General features: G+C 37.9%; 1 long non-coding RNA gene across 1 annotated transcript; it reads left to right on the top strand.

Annotated features, from left to right (window-relative positions):
* The first annotated feature begins 19,044 nt into the window (after positions 1–19,044).
* LOC135298213 (uncharacterized) lies at positions 19,045–20,065 on the top strand. Its single transcript, XR_010360226.1, has 3 exons — positions 19,045–19,170; positions 19,389–19,488; positions 19,925–20,065. It is a non-coding gene; the product is annotated as an uncharacterized LOC135298213 (long non-coding RNA).
* The last annotated feature ends 2,425 nt before the right edge of the window (positions 20,066–22,490 follow it).

Here is a 22,490-nt window from a genome sequence, read left to right as displayed (position 1 = left end):
TATATATATATACACATACATACATGCTCACATTTATATATAAAATTATACTAAATCACCATGTAAATAAGAATGTTCCTAGACTATTTTCAGCATTTATTTATCAGTCATATAGCCCAATGAGCTAGATCCATAGATGTTTTGGAAAAGGCTGAGTTCTTCGCCTTTGTTGGATTAACTGTCCCTGTAATGTGAGATGAAATTCCATCCTAACTTAACAAGAATTATGAGTTGAATCTCAGGTCCAAAATTCATTATAAAGCTGATAGACAAAGTCATAGATAACTCCCACAAGAATTGCAGTTTTCTGACATAAGTAACTCTAAATTTCTGTTAGTATACCTGAAAACTGTCCTGAAAAAAATACTAGGCTCATCTCTAACTTTTATGTTGTTGACTATCACTTGTGTTCAGCTGTTTCTCTCTATCTAAAATATATATCAACTCTGAATAGGTGAGTGAAACTCACTCATAGTCATATAAAAGAAAAAGAAGTTATTTATGTTCCTCTTGAAGTCTGCTCTAAGGGCAAGAATATTTTTTTTCTTTGTGCTACAAGCTCAGGCACAGCAACCTTCTCAGCTTCACTAATTAATCTTGCCTCTGTTGCTGACTGCACAGGTGATGAGACTCTCCACTTGTCACCTAAGAAATACAGTTTCTGTAATAGAGAAAGGTTTCTGTCTGTGAGAGACTTAAAACCTCTATTAAAAGGTTTAAAAAAGTTCTGGAGACCTTGCCCATATAATTGAAGAATATTGTAACTTTGAAGTTCTGAAAGTATAGACTACTAAAACTTGTTTGGTTTGGGTTTTTGTTGTTTTTGTTGTTTTGGGGGTGTGTTTTTATTTTTTTATCATGTTCCCATTTCAAACCAAGGTAACAAGAGCTACTTGATAAATAATTTTCTTACACATTCCAGACATTTACCTGCAGTATTTGAGTTTTCAGTTTGCAGTGTCCAGCTTCCTAGAAAAAGAAAATCACATTCTTGTTAACTAATTAAAATGCCTCCATTACTAGATAATTGTTATTTTTCCCATAGCAACCAGAGGAAATGATCTTTTTGGGGGAATACTGTAAGAATTATTTGCTACTATTATGGGGAAAAGAGAATATGTGAGGATTCACACTCAGCCAGGTGAGTTGGTAATGAAGGTGAAATAAGCCTTTGTGACATTTTGCCAGTATTGATAGGATGTTTTCATTTATTTTCCACCTACCCTGTTCATTAGGAATTGATTTCCAGCAGGCACTACTTGAGGAAGCAGTCTGAATTGCCCACAGTTGGAGTGAGCAGTATTGCTGGTGTTTATTACGAGCAGACAGTAAGGTCAGCATGTTTATTCCCTCGGCCGCTCGCCTTGATCAGAGACAGCAGCACCATCTGACTGAGCCCCTGAGGCCCTGCCAGTGACAGGGCTGCTGCTGCGTGGTGACAGCTGGTGATGACACTGACCACAGCTGCAACCCTCAAATGCGTGCTTCTTCCTCCCACTTCTGCCTGGCCCCCCTCCTACCTCCCATGTCATTTTCCATGTTTGTCCAAATTGCTGCATCTTTGTTTCTACCAGCCTGGGGCAGGGGGCTGAGGGTTCTGGAATATCACTAGTGACTGCCTGGCTTGGCTTCCTGCCTTGGCTTTCTGCTTCACCACTGCTTGGCAACTGTTTTTTGCTAGCTGGACTTCTGCATGCTCAGTCAGAGCCAAACCAGAAGGAAGTGGGAGCAGTCGTTCTCAGTTAGATTTTGAAGTCTGGGAGTTTGAAAACAGATTGTTTGAGGACAATTAGCATAATGTGAGGATAGTTGAGGAAACTTAGTTGGAATCAGAAGACAAAGCCCAAGATTGTCAAGAGCAGCTCTATGACTGACCTGAATGTGTCTCCTGTGTAGAAGACCTGAAATTTTCTTGGAAGTTAATGAAGACATCATGCTGCTGCCTATCCTAACAGATTCAACAGGGTATGGGCTTTTCTTGTGCTCTGAAGGAAAGGACAGAACACAGACAGGCTCCTGCAGCTGAGCTCTTTATCCTTTCCTGCCACAACCCCAAGGACAAGGTGGCCTTGTATATTCAGCTGGGAGAAATGCCTGGATCAGACTTGGGCCCCCAACGATTCCTTGGCATCACCAAAACTATGGCAGGGCTCATGTCTATTGGATGCAGAATCATCAGTCACATATCAAGACCTGAGCATGTGTCCTGCCCTTCTTTAGTATATTAATAGGTATGTAGTCAGTAATTCAGGCATAGGTGCCCTGACATTGTGACCTTGGGATAAGGCTTGGAAATTTTTTGAATACAAAGGTTGGAAAAATGTTCAATGGTTTTGTTTTTTTTTTCTGTTCCTGTGCTACGGGACCCCACCTGAACCTGGCAAATTTGCTCTCAGAAACAAGACCTTGTCATCATCCTAAAAGGCATAGAAAGTAGAATCTCAAGCTTTCCTTCCATATCATAATTTCTAAATTCTCAACCATTCTTGTTGCCTTCCTTGTTTAAGTGGTATAAATCCTTCTCAAGTTACGGCACCAAAAACTGTCTGCAGCACTCCAGCTGAAGCCTTAACAAGTCTGAATAGAGAGCAATCATTATCAGTGGGTTTTACATTCCTATTTATGCATTCAAGTAGATTTCTTGCCTTTCTCACAGGTATAACAATATTGATTCCTATTTAGCTTCCTATTCAGTCCCTTAGATCTTTCTCTGCAGAGCTGACACCCCACCAGTTAATCCCTGACCTGTTTTTTGCCTGGCATATTATGCTTTTCCAGGTAAGAGGTCTCCCTCTTGACCATATTTAGTAATATATAGATTTTTTTCAAACCAAATTATCAAGATAACTTTGAATTCTATTTTTTATTTTTTAATCCAGAGAAGTTTTTAAAACATGCACCCCAAAACTGATTATTAATGAATCATTGTTAAAATCAAGAGGTACTGAATGTGGAACTGCACGAAAGGCTGGGTTTCTTATTTACCATCATTAATACAGATAATAAAAAGCATGTGATAGAAACACCACTTTTGAGCTGATCCTACCCAAATATTCATACAGAACACATTTTCTTAATTGCTTACAATAACATCACATGCTGTTCCCCTGTCCATGAGCCCTTATATTCTGCTTTCAGTTGAAATTAGATTTGTTCAATATGGTTGCTGCACTAATCCATATTGGTTTTTATTCATTTCCCTATTTTTCTTTCCAATATTTCTAAATGGTCAGTTGGATTGTTTATTCCAAAACTTTTGGAGGCCATTAAAATTAAAATTATTTATATGCATTATTCTCTGGCTTCTCCTTTGCTTATGCTGTTTTCCTTGTGGGCGGAAAGATACCAAATAAACAAATGTGTTTTCTACCCCAGAATAAGGCTGATCAATTGAAACGCTCACCAAGTATAAGAATTAATTTAAATTTAATGAAAATCTAATGGGTGAATCATCTAACCCTGTTCAGTTGGGATTAAACACAGACAACAGTTGAAGTAAAAACAAACAAGAAGGGTGGGTTTTTCTTTGTCTTCAGAATGTTCCCAAACATGGAACAGAAATCAAAACTGTTCTGTCTGCACATGAATGACATAGATGATTTACAAGAGAATGATGCTGTAAACCAAAATCCATTTTGCTTTGGCAAAAGCAATAATTCAAAGTATCTTGAGAAATTACCTGAATTTCATTACTTCAAATTAAGTAATGAAAGAACACGAAATAAACAGTCAAAAGTTGCAAAACCAGGAATTAAAAATTGGGTCAGATTTTCCAGACAAACAGGAGAATAAATTGAAGGCACAGGCATTTTAGAATTGACAATGCCACGTTTGAAAAGTTACATAAAATTTAAAGCAAGCAGAAGCTATAGGAAGAGGTTCTCATCCTGTTACTCTAGGAGGAGAATTAAATGTGCTATTTAGAAGATAACAATGTTCTTAATGAAAAGCATGAGTTTAAGATTCTATGGAGAAAATAGCAATAAACCTGACAGAATAATACCCCACTGGCTTAAAAAGTGCACCCAAAGGGACACTGACCAAGCTAACTGAAATTAAGGCAGCCATTAAACACTTTTTTCAGTCTTATGTGTTACTCCCAGATAAACAGAGCTCATATCAATGACATCAACTGCAAATTAAAGGTTTGGGGTTGTGTTGAATTGCATTTTTTTTAAATTCTCCTGCTGACCCCTATTTATTTTAGATTCCAGGAAAGGCAAATCTCCAGGGCTGGATGGATATCAGATCCATTTCATTAGGGCAGTTAAAAGGTAATTGTTCTGTTTCTGACTTTAGTTTAAAAATTAAATAAAAAATACTATTAAACCTACATTATGACATTTACATATTTTATATAAAAATATCTGACCTACTGATGAGAGTTATCTGTACTATCTCTTGTAGTGACAGACAAGTATCACAAAAGTAACATGCCCAGTTCTCCAAGAATTCTCTAGGCCTAAATTCATCAAATAAATTTAAAAAACACAAAAAAAAATATTAATTTTTTTAAAAGTATTGCCTAATTTAAAAAAAAAATCTAGAATGGGAAAAGAAAAATTCCAAATTTAAAAATGAGAACAATTCTGTATTTAAAATTAATTTAAAATAAAACCAAAATGGGATTGTGCTCTGATCATTGGTGTATTTTCTCTATGTGAGCATGGCCCTGACTGCAGTGGAGAAGTGGCATCATCTGTGGCTCACTCTGGCACCCAACCTGCTCCCCATGACTAAGCTTGAGAAGGAGTCTGGCAGCTGCTTTCAACAACCCTGTACGTTCACCTGCTTGGCTGAGAGCTGAACCTTGAAGCAGCCTTGTCTTTTCATCTTGCAGGATTTTGTATCTTTTCACCAGATAGCCAAGAGAAGTTTGAAATGGAGAGAACAGGAGAGTGTTCATGATTAGTTCTTCAAACTTCTTTTTCCTTCTGACTGAAATCACTCCAGCCTTTTCAAGGCTGACATTCAGTGTTCAGTAGCTTTTTTTTTCACTCCATTTAGGAGAGAAGGGGAAACAATCTACCCTGTATTTTACTGGAGCCTTTGTAACACATTTTCACTAAGGGTCTCAGCGCTTGAGAACCTCAGGAGAGACCTCTGTGGAAACACCAAGGCTAAATTTTCTGATATATGAGGAACTTCATTTCTGCACAGAATTTCTGCTCTCATCTGTATTAGTTTCAAGGAATTAGGACCCTGAATAAAGACCTAAGAAGAAGCTGAGAGAGAAAGATATAAGCAGTTACAAGTGTGCTGCTGTCATGAATAGAGGATAGAGTAGATTTTCTTGTCCAAATGCTGGAATTGAGTGGTGGTGCATGGGCAACATTAATCCCAGAACCAGTATCATGTAAGAAAATTCTGTCTTGAAATATGGAGGATTTAGATTCATATTTTCAAGTTGTACCACAGTGCAGATTTTGGGTTTCTGGTAAGACTTTCTGCCTCGATTTATCAGGGTGATTTTACTCATTTTGCTTAAAAGAGGAACCAGAATGCTCCTAAATCTGGTTGTTCCTCATCCAGGGGTATTGGGTCTGGCTGAGATTATTTTCCCCTCAGCAGCCTGTATGGTGCTGTGCTTTGCAGTGGCAGCTGCAAAGGTGTTGGTAACACTCCAGTGTTCTGCCTACTGCCAAGCACTGCTGGCACAGCACCAGCAATGTCTCTCCAACATTCCACCCCTGTCAAAGGCCTGGGAGTGGGTCACAGCTAGGGCAGGTGTCCTGAACTGACCAAAGGGGTATCCTATACTCTATGACTCCTGCTTGGATTTAAAAGCTAAGGAAGGGAAGAGAAAGGGGTGGCATCCAGTATTTAGAACATTTGCCTTCCACTGCATGTACTGAAGATCTATTTCCTGGGAAGTGGCCAGACATTACTTGCTGATGGGAAATGGAGAATAAAATCTTTGGTATTTTTCCTTTGCTTGTGTCTGTGCAGTCTTTCACTTTTGCTTTAGTACACTGCCTTATCTCAGCCTACAAGTTGTTGTCAACATGATTTTCTCTCTCTGTTCAGCTGAGAAGGGGGACTAATAGGGCAGCTTGGTGGGCACCTGGTGTCCAGAAAAGGTCAACCCACCTCAGCAGGAGACAGTCCTTTTTCTCAAATATCCATGGCTGAAAATACACCTGAAATGCACCAGATAAAAATATTGGCAGATCTCATTTCTTTGTACCCCAAAACACCTTTCCTACATCTCCAGGGCAAATAGCAAATGAGCAGCACAGATGAGAAAGATGAAGTTCTCTTCTTGCTACACTGCTACATGTGAATCTGACTGTAACACTGAGTGAGGAGATGGAGATCACTCTGGCTGAACCTACATGCTTCCTAGAATTCCTAGAAACTGATGTTCATTAAATGAGAAGGCTAATCTGCTCAACAGATCTCTGAATACTACTTTTATAAACTGAACTGAATGGAGACAGATGATAAAAATAGTGTCCTATGTAGGTTTCTGTAAGGAGAATTATTTATATATAAACTTATTTTTGCACTTTGTTGGAAGTGGATTTCCTGCTCTGACAATGAACTGTAAATGGACTTCTGTATATTCTTTATAGTTTAGAAATGTGATAATATAATTGCTTTGGCTCAGGCACTTAAAATGTGTATATAGATTGAATTGAGCTCCTATTTTATTAAGATATTTTGTTAAAAAAATTCTGCAGCAAATATTAATTTTCTAAAGCACTAAATTGCCATTTAAAAAAAGGTAGTTAAAGAAGGTTAAAGAAGTTGGATTTTAGCCTGCTTCAAAATCACACCCTTAATTGACTAAGAAGGCAGCATTTTAAAAAATGTACCACCAGATAGCCCAAGTATGAAATTTTATGGGTGTAACTATAGTCAGAATTTTGTCTCTCATTTCCTTGTCTGCCATGCATGTGTTTTGCATTTCTGTTAGCCTGGATAACAAGCACAGACTTCTGAGTTTCATATTCTAATTTGTTGATTTAGTCCAAGAATTTGGTGCTCACATTGCAAGACAATTTTCCTCTTAATTCTCTTTCCAATAGAATACCTAAAAGAACAACTTCTAGATTCCATTAAAGGCTAAATTTATCCAAATAGTTAACCAAAACTGACCTTATGTTTCCATTCAATGTTTAAACACGCTGTTAGAGTTGTTTATATTTATGATTCACTTGCTCTCTTAATTGTACATCTTAGATTTCTCCACGTTGTAATTCTTGCTTCAATATTGAAATTAAAAGGAAAGGTTAGCACAGCTTTATTAACTAGTGATTTCCTGAGGGAAATAACCCAACAGACCTCACTGTATAAACACTGTTGTAATGCCTATCAGTAGCAATTAACAAGGACTTTAGCATTTTAAAAATCCTATTGGAATAATCCTTAAGAGAAAATCAGGGGGACTTGAGTATCTTCCAGTCAGTTTTTCACAAGGGCATTAGCTGCTCTTAAGAACACACTGGGTTTGTTGCATTTTCATTTGACCACCTTTAAGGGTATGTTGCCTTTATATAACCAACATCCTGTTATGGGTTTGAAGCCAAAATAATTTTCTCTGAATTTTAAAAAAATCCTACCCAAAGTACCATCAACAAGTCCTACCATTTGACACCCTTCCTTTTTCTTCCACGGGAATCCTCCTCCAGGTACTTGCCTCACCCATTTTATGCAATTTTGTTTCCATTTTGCATGGTTGCACTGGTGTTCTCTTGTCTCCCCTCCCAATCACCCAGCCCCTACAGGTATTAGCTACCCTTGTCTGGGGTTGGCAAGGAGCTGAGCTAGGTGTATTTATGTTGTCTTTGCAGTAAACATAAAAAGAAACTTATCATTTTCGCCTCCTAATTAGTCTTTATTTTCTAGTTCTTTCAAACCATTTTTTTTCAAATGCTGGCAGGTTCGTCTATTTTCCATTTGTACTCTTAGTTGGCACATAATTTTTTTTTAGTAGATGAGTTAATTTTGCACTCAAAAACTGGGAAGATTCAAGCTCAACCAGATCTGGTGTGGAACTCTTCCAAAAAATCCTCTTGGGTTTTATTTCCCCTCCCAATAATTTTCCTCTCATCTATCAGCAGGATAGAAGCTGGACTATTTCAGACTCTGATGCTAGTGATGAATAGGAAACAATGATGGGAAGACAGGAAGAGAAATAATTCTCCACAGAGATCATAATAAAGTGTTTTACTGGCTTGAAAATCTGATTGGCAGTCAAAGCAGGTGCCAAGCATACATACCAAAAATTCATGCTGGTAATCATCAGCTTGAATTTGCTGGGACAAGGTTCCATATTGTGCACCAGATACAACTTGTACCCATCCCTGGACTAGCTGTAAGTCAAACACTTCCAGATAATTTCTTGTGGGAAAAGGTAAATACTTGAAAACTCAAGAACAAATAAATGGAATTTATTGGATCAAAAAGCACAAGACGTGTAATTCTACAGGAATGACAAAGAAACTGAACAGAGACTGAACACAGTTTCCTCTTGTCCTGAAGTTCCAAAGCAAACTGGAATATAACAACCAATCTCTTCACTTTTGTGCCCTGTGACAGGTCTTGAGGAAGTGACATGAAGCTGAGTCAGGAGATTCACAATGGATATCAGGAAAACGTTCTTCATCCTGAGGGTTGGGTACTGGGACAGCTCCCCAGGGAAGTGGTCACAGCACCAGCCTGACAGAGCTCAAGAGGTGTTTGGACAACACACTCGGGTACGTGATGTGATCCTTGGGGTGCCCTGTGCTCGGCCAGGAGCTGGACTCTTTGATCCTTCTGGGTCCCTTCCAACAAAGGATAGTCTGTGATTCTATGATTTTATTACACCTCTACATTTTTTAGGGAGAGATTGCAAGCAGCCATGGAGTCTGTTTTTCCTCACAAATGCCTTTGCTAGGTGAACCTGGGGTTTTCACATATTCATGATGGCAGAAAGGTGTGATGTACTGCTATCTCGTTATAGCAGATAAGCCTCTAAAGGACATATCCCTCTCGGAAATGAAGTTTTGCAACCTGTTCTTAAAATTCATCTAGGAATGTAATGAAACACATTGTGGTCGTAACTTTGGTAGCTTTTTATAGCTGATTAACCTGGAACAAGCAAATGAATTTTTTGTGTGTTTTAAAACTAATTAGCAATACACTAAGTACAAATATCATCAAGGATATAATTTCAATAGAGAAATAAGAGAAAAGGAAACACATTCTGCAGAGAAATTATTAAATTAATTCTCTTGGTACAGGACAAATAAATGAAAAATGCTGGGTCATATGTTAGATTTGTACTATCCTGATTTTTCTAATTATTAAAATACTTGAATGTTCAAAGGTATGAAATTTTGTTTAGCTTTTATCAGGCTGATATGCACTTGGAGCAAAGATGTTGTGTCACTTCAAGGAAACAAGCAGTTTTCTAAAAATAAAAATATATATTCCATTCTCTGAGTAATTTTTCTTCTGTATGTATGTGAGTATTAAAAAATATTTTTCACTTGTCAGAAACTTAGGCTTTGAAATATGGTATTAGAAGCATCAATATTAACTTCTCTACTAATTCTCCTGTACAAGGAGAGAAAGGCCTGTCTACCAATCTTCTTTCAGATTTCTGATGCATCGGATCAGCTTCTGTTTTACTAAAACTTTTATTCTATCATACAAGAATCAGTAGGAACTCCTTTGTGTTCAGCGCAGTACCTACAGAAATACAAGGTTTGCAAGGAAGGATTAGACACCACAGTATCCAGCACTGAGATATTAAAATTTTGGCCCCTGTCTGCACAAGGGAACTTGCCACCCCAGATTTCACATCCCATCTGTTTCTTAGAGAGCCATGTGAGGTTGTAGAGACACACACAAGCCTGGCTACAGGATCAGGTGGTGCTGGTCTGTAGAAAATTGAAGAAGAGACACTCATGTATTTTTCCTCCAAAATGTACTGTTTCTCATGTTAGACTGGATAGAAAAATACTTCCCTTACAGTCATGAACTTCTTTTTGGACTGAAATGTCTGAGCCAATTTTAATTGTTTTCTCATCCCAGAAAAAAGAGAAAGAATAGTGGCCATTGACCTCCTTCCCTCAAGCACAAGTTTAAAGATTCATTAGGTAGAGACACCCTGAGAAGGTTTCAAAAACACGATGACCTGAAGGTCATATTAACGTGGGATGCTTAAATACACATCCCTTCTTCAGTGAACACAGAAATATATTAGCAAAAAGGAGAAACAGGAGAGATGAAACCTACCCATTCCACAACTTCTCAGCAAGGGAAACTTCCTGAGGTGTGAAGTTTCCTTTCTCAGGTCCCAGCTGCCTACTGGGCGAAGGGTAGTGCCTGAGTGACCAGCTCTGGTGTCCTTGCTCTCAGCTCTCATCTGCTCTGCAGTGGGGTTGGTTCGATGGGCCCTGGGATCCCAATGCTGGGATTGCCTGCCAGGATCCACCCCAGGTGGAGCTGCATGGAAAGTCCAAACAGGGCAGGCTGAGATGATCAAGCCTACATATGATAAAAGCTTGAAAATGTTGCTTTGTGAAACGTGGCTATGAGATAACCATTGCTGCTGGCAATTTTTGCTGTGTTTTTGTGTTAATTCTCAAAGGGAAAAGTGCAGTTGCTGGAGAAAATGCTGATGAAAAATGAGCCATTTATGCTTAAGTGGTAGTAGTGTGAGGTCTAGAAACTGAGCACCTATGATACCTGATGTTGCATTTAGGGATTAAAAATGTTGTTTAGACTCTCAAACCCCGAATTTATTTTAGTTTGGAGGTTTTTAAAATGAGAATATAAATCACTTGATGTAGGTTAAGAGTGAGATTTTCAAAAGTGCCCTGCACTGACTTGGAAAAAACCCAATAAATATCACATCAATCAACACAAAGAGTCATTGACTTTTCTGAAAACCCCATGTCTTCAGCAAATTTCAGAGCACTGATTCTGCTAATACTCTTCATTTCTGTACTAAAAATCACACCTGGAAGATAAGTAAAAGTTCCTCGCTTTTTGTTATGCGATGTATGCATATTTAAATATGCTCTTTCTTCCAGTTTTCATGTAGCTGGAAGTCTGACTCAGGGAGTTCTCATCACATTAAACATTAAAAATTACCCAATGACCATTAGCGTGAGAATATATATCATTAATTATGAAAATCCATCTGCCTTCAGGGTCCAGAGCCATTACACTTATTGGTGTTGCCAAAAAAGGGTGAAAGATTCTCATAGGAACACAATGGACCAGGTTTTGGAATTATAGATTAGAAAATCCAATAAAAATCAGAAAAGCTGACAACACTGGGAACATAAATTGGAGAGATTAATTCAGTTATGAGCCTGCAGGTCATTATGGATCTTCTTCCAATAGAGTAAATAAACAGTATTTTCTGTTGGTTTTTTGTTTGTTTGGTTGGTTTTTTTTTTAATTGAGAGGGAGATCTGCAATCTTTAAAAGGTTAAAAGGTAAAGATTATCATGATAAGGGGGTAGAAATTCCTGTATTTCCTCCTCTCAAGTCTTTTAGCCTCTTGTTTGTGTGATGAGATGGTGACAAATAAATCAATGCAAGTTTCATTATGATATTGAAATTGGCAAATAAGTTCTTCCCAAAAAATAGATTGATAACCCTGGGAAAGGAGAGAAGACATGCTGCCTGCAGCAGCTCGGTGAAACATCGTGGAGTTCAGTACAAATAAGGTGGCTAAATCTAATCCAGAAGCTGGAGCCAGATGGAGCCAGTTCAGGCTGCACAAAGGGTGAGTCTAAGAAAATGCACTGACCATCATAGGCCAAACCATTTCATTTTTTAAAGTAACAGATGAGAATAAAAATAACCCTCATCATATACAAGTGACCTGAGAATTTTTTCATAGTCTTAGAGAGTGGACAGTTTCCAATTGTTTCTAATGGGGTAGGACCTTCTCCATTGCCCCTTGGGTGTAGAATTTACTTCAGCTATTTGCCTAGATACTACTACTTTATTATATATTGCACTATCCATAGTATATTCTACAATTACATATTTTAATTTCATCTAGGGTTTTTTCAGCCACTGGAAAATCTCTTCAGATCTGAAAGTCAGGCCAATTTTAACACCTTATTCACCTGTCTTAGACAATGGAAAAGATTTTAGGGCCATTCAGAATAAGAAGGAAGCTCCTTTTTCTAGGGTTATGTAGAAACCAAGACTGCTTGACAAACCTAACAAACATCCTAACAAAAAGATTACTTGAGTCTCCAGCTGCAGGAGCATTTTTGCCTCCAACCATCCAGTTGACAAGTTTGTACCAGTATGGAACTTTTATTGCATAAAAAGGAGATTGAAAATGATTATTTATTGTGGCTCCAAATAATGAGTATTTCCAACCAGTCTCACAACATCAACTTAGAAAAATGAGCAGTCAGTGGTTTTGGGTGATCAAGTTCGCAATTTTTTCATTCTTGTGCTGGCAATGTTGCATTCTAGTAGTTCACGAGACAAAAGGGTTTATACACATTTTGCCTTTCACATACACATGACAATACACTCAGGAGCTCCACCATAGCGAAGTGAAGGTTTTTTTCCCTGATAGTCCTGAAGTCAGCTTAACTTGAACTGTGAAAACTCTCCAACTTGAATTCACAGTTTATTTCCATTATATTTTGTGGCCTTGGATTTTATTCAGTCCCCGGCTGACTTAGTTCCTTTTATAAAATAAAGCACTCTTGGTTATTTGTTTAAAGAAGTGAAGAGCAACTCAAGCACACAGAATGCATGAAGTTTTGGGTTTTTTGGTTTGTTTTTTTTTGGTTTTTTTGTTTGTTTTTTTTTTTTTTTCCCAAATCTCCCTGAAGAAGATGACTCAGAAGATAAGCAAGTGCTACAAGGCTGCATGTGTGAAGGTGGCTAGCAGGGGCCTTTGTATTAACAGAATTAACTTCTGCTTAGGACCAAAGAAAGGGTTCAAGCTGGAGGACTGGGATGTTCTATGAGATGCCTGTCAACCTGTCCTGTCATGTTTCTGACTAGATTACTACTAGGTATTACTTTCTAAAAATTTAATTATACCATGAAGGCAATTAATTTATTTTCATACATTACTTTTTTTTTAAATAGAAAATCGATTTTTCAGGCAGATGAAAATTATTACCTTTCTTTTACATTAAAATCTGCTCAGGTGAGCTGTGCTGTAGCTGCTCTGTGATTCTTTTTTTTTTTTTTTCTGGAGGACTGCAAAGACCAGAAGATAAGCAGGGGGTATAGTGAGGAGAGACCTAACAGCAAAACATCACAAAGACAAAACATAATTACAAGAGCTTGATCTTGAAGCCACAGAAATCAATTGCCTGTAGCATCTTGGCTGTCAATCTACTTCTAGTGCCAAAGCTGTGCTGTGTAGGTATGTCACACACATGAAACTTGACATTTCTGAAATCAAAACCTTCAGTGTTTTATTTGTACATAAGACCCTTGTTGGTCTTTCATAGCATTCCAGTGCAGGCTTTTGCTTGATATTTTTAAAAGCTTTGTTTAGAAATTTTAAGAGACTTTCAAAATGGACCTCTGTAAAATGAACTTAGTATTACTACTCTAATTCCCTGTAATGGCCAGATGACAGTTGAATATCCACTTGACGATATCAGAATAGAACTCATCTTGTTCCTCTATGCAATTTATTTGGTTTTCAAAGTCATTAAAATGTATCTGGTAATAAAAGATGTATTCTCTATTGTAGATGCAATCATATTGTTTGACATTAATACAAGCCTGTTTGAAAACAGCAGTTTCCATAGGAACAGTTTTTCCAAATAAATTTTACATGGGAAAGTATGTCATAAATAATTGTCTGTGCCCTGAGGGTACTGCTAAACACCCAGAGAAAATGCATGGGTAGAGAAAGGAAAAGAAGAAGCTATGAGAAATGCATGTAATGATGGTAAATTTGGAAAAGTACAGATTTTTTTCTATCTGGAATTCTTTTCAAATTTAAAAAATAGGAACGTCCCTTGGTTTTGGAACACTGCTGATATAAAGTAGGAGTTCATATTTTACCTTTTGGGATCTCAGTTGCATTCAAGTCACACTCCATAAAAACCTCCCTAAGTTATATTTCATGTATACCTTGGGTTTAGTTTATCCATTTATATTGCACACTGCCTTTTGAACTAAAGAATTTACGCATGCTTGTAGTACATTTTTAGAATGTAAATTTTAAAATGTGTAAATCATATGTAATGTCTTACAGAAAGGATAAATATTACATTATAGCATCTTCTCAGATTACAATATCTCAGGAAAAAAATGTACTTGTATCCCATAAATAACTACCCTCCCTGGAGAACACAATACGATGGACATTTTCACTGTCTAAAACTTTTCTAGGGAGGAAAACACAGATTTTTCTTTTTAAACCAAGGAGAGATAAGTGGACAATTACCAAAGCTAGAGAAATGCAGGTGTTTGGTAATACCTGTAACATAAGAGGGTCTTCCCACCTCAGCAGGCAGGTGTTAGCTGCTGCTCATGGGTAGGGATGAAAAGAAAGAGCCTCAGGCATCTGTTTCAAGTGATTCTTCAGGAGCTGTGACTTAGTTTACTTTTTTGTTTACTTGTATGAATGAAGTTAGGTGATACTTCTTCTCTTCAGTAACAGGCTTGAGAAGTTTTACCTGAGTCATAGTTTCCAAACTGTAAGAAGATTCTGGGCATGTATTTAAATAATTGTTTGCTTTGAATTATATTTTAGTTCTCTTTTGCTTTTGACAGTTAATTATAAGCTTGGTTTGGAAGCCTCAGTAGTGATGGCCAAAGCAAAGAACTGCCAGCTTGACTAAAGGCTCTGGAGAGGCTCCAGATCCAGCTAACTTCTGTGGGCACATGATTTAATTTCCTGAGTTTTTGTCCTCTGCCATGACTTCACAGTGGACAATTCCAGAGTATCTCTTTGGAAAGATGTGCATCTTGCAGAAAATCTTGTCTGGAGAAAAGAGAATCTCCATTAAATGCTAAATGACTAAATTAAAGCTGAGTTTTCTGCTTCTCAGTAATGAACTAAATTAGGTAACAAATAATTGAGAAGATTAAACAGGAACAAAACCCCACCATTTACCACAATATCCTTCAGGCCTCACTGACAGGGAAATGACTTATATAGTGCTACCACTTACAGTAGAGGGTCAACTGGCTGTGCTGTCTGACTAGGTAAAAGAAATTGTCAGCTGAGTTAAAATATACAACTAGAGTGTAAAGAGTCTTAAGTGATCTGTTATCATCTGATATTTTTTTTAATATCCATGAGTAATGACATAAGAAAATGACATGAATTATGGAAGATCTCCTGTACTTATGCATTCAGGCCTCCAGTTATATTGGAAAGTGCATGCATTTGGTCAGACAAAGCTCTAAAAGAGTTCTATCCAGTACAAGGCTGAATTGTGCTATCCAGTAAAGAACTCATCTCCATGTTTCTCTTTCAGTGCCTTTTTGCACTGGACTTGTACAAGTCCAGATGGACATCGTTTGACTTGCAGTGATTTTCACCACAAAAGAATTGGTTTTGTGATTGTCAACACCTTTTGGTGGGAAAATATCCAGAAAAATACCTGCACAGACTGGAGAAATAGGACACAGGATGTGTGATACATAGTCTTGGACCCTCAATGGAGCATGTAACAAAATCAGTGATTGTTGAACTCAGAATGGAATTTGCATCAGTTAAAACACACCTTGAATGTCTTGCAATCTCACCCCTTTACACGTCACTGTGACATTAAAAAAAAGTTGGGGCTTTTTTTGCAAACATTGAATCGTTTGCAAGCCTGCACACACACAAATAGAATAAAAACTTAATTAAATATCATAACTGGTTTTATTTGTACCAGGGACATACAACACTATCTCCAGAGAATAAAACTAGAATGCACATAACAGTCCATGTGTGGTTTTCTGGATCTTGTGTCATGGCTCTTTCTTACACACATTTAATTTCAAAGAGAAGGATTAGTTTTAAGGGGCTAATATCTGCCTATGGATGTGCCATCTTCATCATAGTCCTCCTCAAGATGTATGTAGGTTAGGTAGCACCTTCATAGGTGGAGATAAAACACATGGTCTACACAAAACAAGGCAGAAAGATGGTGCTTATAGCTATGGGTGTCCACATTTCAGCACTGTAGAATCAGATTCACCACTAGAACCGTGCTGGCCTGTGAAAGCAAGGAGATCTCTTGGTACCAGATGCTCATAATGAACAGAAGAAACAGCACTATCACCTGCAATCTGATATAACACAGCACAGACAGCACAAACTCTTATGGAGATTCTATTATAATCTTTCTGGATGATGGGCTGGGAAATTGCTATCTCATCAGCAATTCTGGAGAAAGTGTAACAGAGATTGAATTTAAAGCAGACAATTTGGTTCTGTCCCAAAACACAGAATTGCTGATAGGAAACAATAACAGTTACTAAAAAATGCTACTTGAATGAGAACAATAACATTTCCTCTGCAGGAAATTGTCTTAGGAGTAGAAAATACCTAAGTAGTAAATGACAAAACCCAAAAGCATGTAAAAATGTTGTTTCTGACACGGAAACATTCCATAATCAAGACAGACAGCATTCTTATAGTTGCTAATGAACCAGTGTATTGTGTTCACACCTAATGAAGGTGCAGACCTGAATTTGCTCTTTTTGAAATAAAACCTGTAAAATGAGCCCTATTGTCATTGTTTCTATTTGCCCTTTTCTTGATTTCCTTCTTCAAAATATTTTTTTTTTTCCTCTGGAGTCATATTCCTTTCACATCCAGAATGGATACTGCTACTCCCATATATGATTAATTAATTCTGTCACTTAAACAATAACTGCAACATTCAGAAAAAGCAAAATATCCTGCTTCTCCCATTTAACTGTTCTTGTCCTTAAAACCACTTAAAACCTGTGAGTCACACTCTTTCCCTCCCGCAGAAATATGATTATTAAATAATAATAGTCATGTTTTAGGGTTTTCTTTTCATTTGACTTCTGGTTCCTTGGACTCACTTCACACAAGAAGCCTTTTTTCTCCATATCCACAAAAGTTAAAAACTTCAGTTAAAATTTTAAAATAGATTTACCATTAGATCCTGATTCCAGGAGCTGTGACTGTGAGTACTATTTTGCAGATGTGAAATTGCATGAAAACCACAATTCTGGGCAACACTGCAATTCTTCCATGAAGATGCTTTTGTTTTATGGTTTGTTTCCTCACTGTGGGGCTTAGAGTGAGGAACAGGGAACAGCAGAGAAAGCCTTCCTCACGGCTGAGAAACAGTAAAAGGTGCCAGGTACATCTGAGTCCTTGACCTCTCGTTCCTGCATTCATGGATGACAAGAATTGTTCCCAGGGTACCTCTTGCCCAAAGGTGTTGAAGGTGAAGAATTCAGGGAGATGGAAGGGGCAGTGACGTTTTAAAATGTGAGGGGAAAAGAATCTCAGGTTTCTTGCCCCTGGAGGAGAGAGGCAAGAGGAGAGGGGCAGTCTAAGGTGAATGCCCTGCATCTTGACCACCCCAGGGACTAGCAAAGGTGCCACAGCAGCCTTGTGCTTCAGAGTCACACAGCAGCCCTCAGACATGGTCTAGCATCAGCTGGAGAAGAGCCTCTTCTGCTGGCAGCTCATGAGGTCTAGCAGGCTCTTTCATTAAGAATGCTGTTTTAAAGCCTATGTCTAAAAAAGGGACTCAGGAAGATTATTTTTTTTTCTCTTCTTTTGAAAGAATGAGAAGTCCAATTCATTTTTCATGGCATATTGCTAAAAAGGAAGAATATCCATAGAAAGTATGACCTAACATTTGTTTGTATTTTAAAATAAAGCAGCTAGGCTGTGAGCATACAAAACAGCAAGGCCAAGAGCATAATTTTTGGTTTTTTTTTTTTTCTTTAGCAATACCTTAGCTCAATTGACCAGTACTAGTGCAGTATTGTAGAAGTGGATATATTGTGTAGTAGGTGAAAATATAGAGCTTCACTTACACTTTTCCTATTTCCTGCTAGACTAAATTATCTCATGGTCTTATTTGCATTCAAGGGTAAAGTTGAGCTTCTTCTCAGTGAGACAGGACAGGCTGCATGTTCTTCATAACTATTTAAATTATTTTTGGCTGGAAACTTCAATTATACGCTATAACTTCAACAACTATACAGACATATTCTCTAGTTTAATTTTGCCTGCCAATAGTCCAGATGTTTATACTTAAACACCATTTAACAGGGTTTTTTGCCCCCATAATATTATAATTAGGCACATTCTTGAATTCCTTTTTATCACTGTGGTATGTGTAAGAAAAAGGTAAAATAGTGTACATGTTTTTGATGGTACTGTAACTTTCTAGTCACACTATGGGGAATAAAACAACTACAGAAAGATATAAAACCAGAAACTGAAAAAAAAGTTATCTAGTATGCTAATCTCTGTCTCGATTGCAGACTAATGAATTTGACAGTGAAGAATAAATTCACCTAAAGGAGTGGTTTCAGAACACTATAATTTTTTTTGTGAATTTGAGCTATTGCCCTTCCAGAATGGGAAGTGGAATGTGTCAGAAGAAAAGCATGCGAAGATATTTTCTGTTTGGACTCTTTGTAAAAGAATAATTTGTATTTATTTTTATTTCAAAATAATATCTAGTTTTAAAGTCAAGTACTTTAATATCTTGTTTTAAGGACTTACATGATCATGAACTGAAACAGTTTGTGGTTCTAGTTAAGGGCTTCCATTTGCATATGAGCTTTTCCAAACTATTTTTTAAAAAATTAAAATGATGTGGAGATGGGTGGAGATTTGATCAATAAGTCAAAAAAGCTTGTTGCTTTCTCACATCTTGCCATAAGTCAACAAAAGTGTTTCCAGTGGTATTTTTTATATAATTTTATATAAATTTGTTTATGCACTGTTCTAGGGGTTAAAGACATGAGGGTAGGCTATTTTTTTCAAGGGTCTATGATCTGGTCCCAGCTGGGTGGAAAGAAGGGTGTGGCTGGTTTTACTCCACACCTGGCCCCCATTATAAGGTTCACCTTTTGCCAGATTTCTATAAAGATTCAGAGATCTGTTCCTTCCCAGATCAACTTCTTATACTGTTCCATCTTCAGTAATTTTTAATTAAATTTTTAATTTTTCAAAATTAAATGACAATACAGTGAATTTCCCAATTAAAAAAATTACTTAAGGTGAGATCATACAGTAAAGGAAATCACATCAACATTTTATTTGCCTCTGCTCCCTGGGGACTTGAGACAGCTGCAGGACCTCAAATGGTTTTGACTTTCAAAGAATTGACAACTGCCCTTGATGTACTAAAAAGCAGGGGAGCAGGTGGCTATGCAATTGCCTTGGATGGTTTTACAAGGCATGCTTGTGTGACTGGTTCACGATCCTAATTCTCCAGGTCAGCATCAAGGAGGAAAAGTGGCTTCTCTCCATCGCCGCCCGGCTGTCATCACATTATAGCCTAAGTGGTGGAAGGAGGTCAACAGCTAATAAATCTTGTGAGTAGACTCACCACTTTCAGATTGCAGTCCCTTTAGAGATCCCTGCTGTCTTTTTCCCTTTTCTTATTTTACCCCAGTGAACCTTCACATCCTCAGAAGCATTTAGCTTTTCCTGGCCTCTGACAAATCAAAAATACTAAGCTTTGGGTCAGGAGTTTCTACTGCTGTCTTTCAAAGAACCAGATCAAGTATGTTGCCAGATTTTGATTTTTCATAGGAGCTCTGAGATAAAGGTTCAGCTTAAAGACAGAGCCATGCAATTACATGAACTTTCTGAAGGGCATTTTTCCTCTGTAGCTTTGATTAAATTATTGAAATGTTACTACATTAAGAAAAATGTGTCATTTAGCTGTCTTTGAGCTTTAGAGCTACTTGTAAAAGAGCTGTCCTACAGACTATGTTATTGTATTGATGGATATTTTCATTTTATCAGATTCCTCAATAACTCTGCTGAGACTCAGCAGAAAAGCAGCCTGTGACCATCACTTTATCCATTTTTCTCCTGTGCAAAAGAAATTCTGAGGCAAGTGCAAATGAGAGACTCTAATGGGATAATTAAGACAGAAGTATTTGAGAAATATGAATCCTGAGTTTTTTACGTCTTGAAGTATTTCCTAGCAATGCTTTATCTTTACTAGTTGCTTAGGTCTCATGCTGTCTTGCTTGAGTGTTGCAGTTTCACTTTGCTATTTGTACTGCAAAGGCAGTATGAGGCCATTTCCTGCTCTAGAGCACAGGCAGAGACCCTGGGACAGCTGGACTGAGTGGTGACAGCACAAGGAACCACTGTTTTTCTCTGTAATGTGTGTAACTAAGTGACATTCACATAATATAGGTACAGTATTGCTGTCTTTCAGAAGACGGTGATGACAGGACAGGACATTGTGTTTCTGACACAGAGATAGATAGAAATAGAGATGATAGAGATATCTGAGTGGCTGGAGACAAGATTGCTTCATCAGCTAGGGCAAGGTCATGTGCCACCTACAAACACTGTGAGCTGACTTAAGAAGCCATGGTCATTACAGAAAGGAAATGTATTGAATGTATATTATTCGTTTTAGTTTTCTAAATCCCATACTTTCCATTATTTCTTGTTATTCTTGGAGCACAGAGTCTTTATTATTTGTTGTAGTTTGAAAATTGGTAAGGTTATACTTGCTTTCAGATTAAACATGCTTCTTAGCCAAAAAAGAAAATGCCTCAGACCCAACTTTTGATGGTCACAGGCAACAGCTGTAGTTGGCACGAGGCAGACTGTGAGCAGAGAGGAGAGGAGAGCACAGTGACTATGTCATTGATCAGCCCAAGTAAGCCCAACTGTGGAAACATTGCATTTCTCACAATGGCAGATTAACAAGGCAGTGCAGAAGCTCTAGTAGTTTGATGTTGTGTCTATAAAAAATAAATAAAACAGGTGAAAATTAACAATTATTCCATTTACTACTCTAATGGAAACAAAAAGTTCTTCTCCATCCAATGTCACATACTTTTTTGGCCTATTTCTTAAAAGTACAGAAACATTGCAAAGCATTTAAGCCCAATTCTTCTACACTATTTTTTAAGGCTTCCTCCAGTTTGTCATCATAGAAAAAATATCTGTGTCTGTGAGCCCAGTCAAAGATCTCCCACCAAGACCCTTGGAGCTGACCCCATTAGTGTTTTCCACTGTGTATTAAAAGGAACAGCTTTCATGCTGCTCACAGAATTTCAACTGTTAAAAGGATTGAAATGAGTTGAGTCTCCAGGTTCTGAAAGTCAGAGTTTGCACTGATTCTGTCATCCTGGCAGAACAATGTCTGGGCAAGTGGTCACTGCTGCTCAAGAATTGCAGATTTAGCTGTCTCAGGGGCAACCTCTGCCTTAGCAGACTAGTCCAGCATGATGTCACCTGCAGAGATCAGCTGATCAAAAAAATAATATGTGAAAGTAAAGGCATCTTTTTGAGGAATAAATGTTTCTCATCTTGTTCCAGCATTTGCTTGGGAAGTGTAAATTGCTGCAAGAAATCTTAAGCAGTATCAGCTGCAGTATGGGAGGTTGTGAGGCTGTGTGGCTCTTTTCTGTGAATCCTCTTTTCCCCAATTAAACTTTCAGGAGGCAGAAACTTCCCAGGCTGCTTTGTCATTGCTATCTGACCCATTTACACAGGAATGGGGAGGATGCAAACAGCAAAAATTAAGGGCCCCAGGGATGCCTTCATCCCCTCATCCTGGGGCCATCAGCTTAAAAGTGGTAAATCTAGGAGGCAGAGAAGCTTCTTGGTCTAGAGTTTGGCAGAGGAGGCATCAAGAACATCAGAGGGACATGGAGAGGGAGGGGCAGAATATAATCAGTGGCACTTTACTGCATAAGTTATGAAGGTAGTCTTTCAAAATAATTATGCTATATCTGAAGACCAGTGGGACTTGCTGGTGTTCTTGGTGATCAGGTCACCTCTTCTTTACCCCAGGTTTTTTTCCAAAAAAACCCTTGTTCAGAGTTACAGGGTTATTGTAACTTCCTGCTGTAACAAATCTGAAGTGGGTGCTGCAAGGTCAATGCAGAAGAGCCCCCAGAGAGGCAGACATAGGGGAGGAGAAGAGAGGACAGAAGGAGACCAGAGTGAACAGTCTCTAACCTAACACATGCCTTGACATTTCAAATTCCATCAGTTTGTCTGTATGCAAGGTAGTGAAGTTTTATAGGTGTGCAGTGACCATTTGGTGGGTGATAGATTGCTACAATATTACCAATTCCCTTGATGAAAAGCCATATGGGGAAAACTGAAGTAAGTGTTTTTGTTTTTCAAGTATACATGTTGTTCTTTAATGGAACTTAAAATTAAATATTAGGAAATTTTATGCTAACCCTGTCTATATATTCTGTACAGCCTGTATAATTCCTTGCTAAAGTTTTTGGCAAATTCACTGCTGGTTTATAAATACCTAACTCCTGGATGAAATCTGCCTTAGCTTGGAGAAGATGGTGAAAGAAACAAAGGCTGTAACTTCAGAAGC

The sequence above is a fragment of the Passer domesticus genome, chromosome 3 (assembly GCF_036417665.1).
Source record: "Passer domesticus isolate bPasDom1 chromosome 3, bPasDom1.hap1, whole genome shotgun sequence".
Lineage (NCBI taxonomy): Eukaryota > Metazoa > Chordata > Aves > Passeriformes > Passeridae > Passer > Passer domesticus.
The sequence above is the reverse complement of the archived record's forward strand: the minus strand, read 5'-3'. Positions and strand labels throughout refer to the sequence as shown.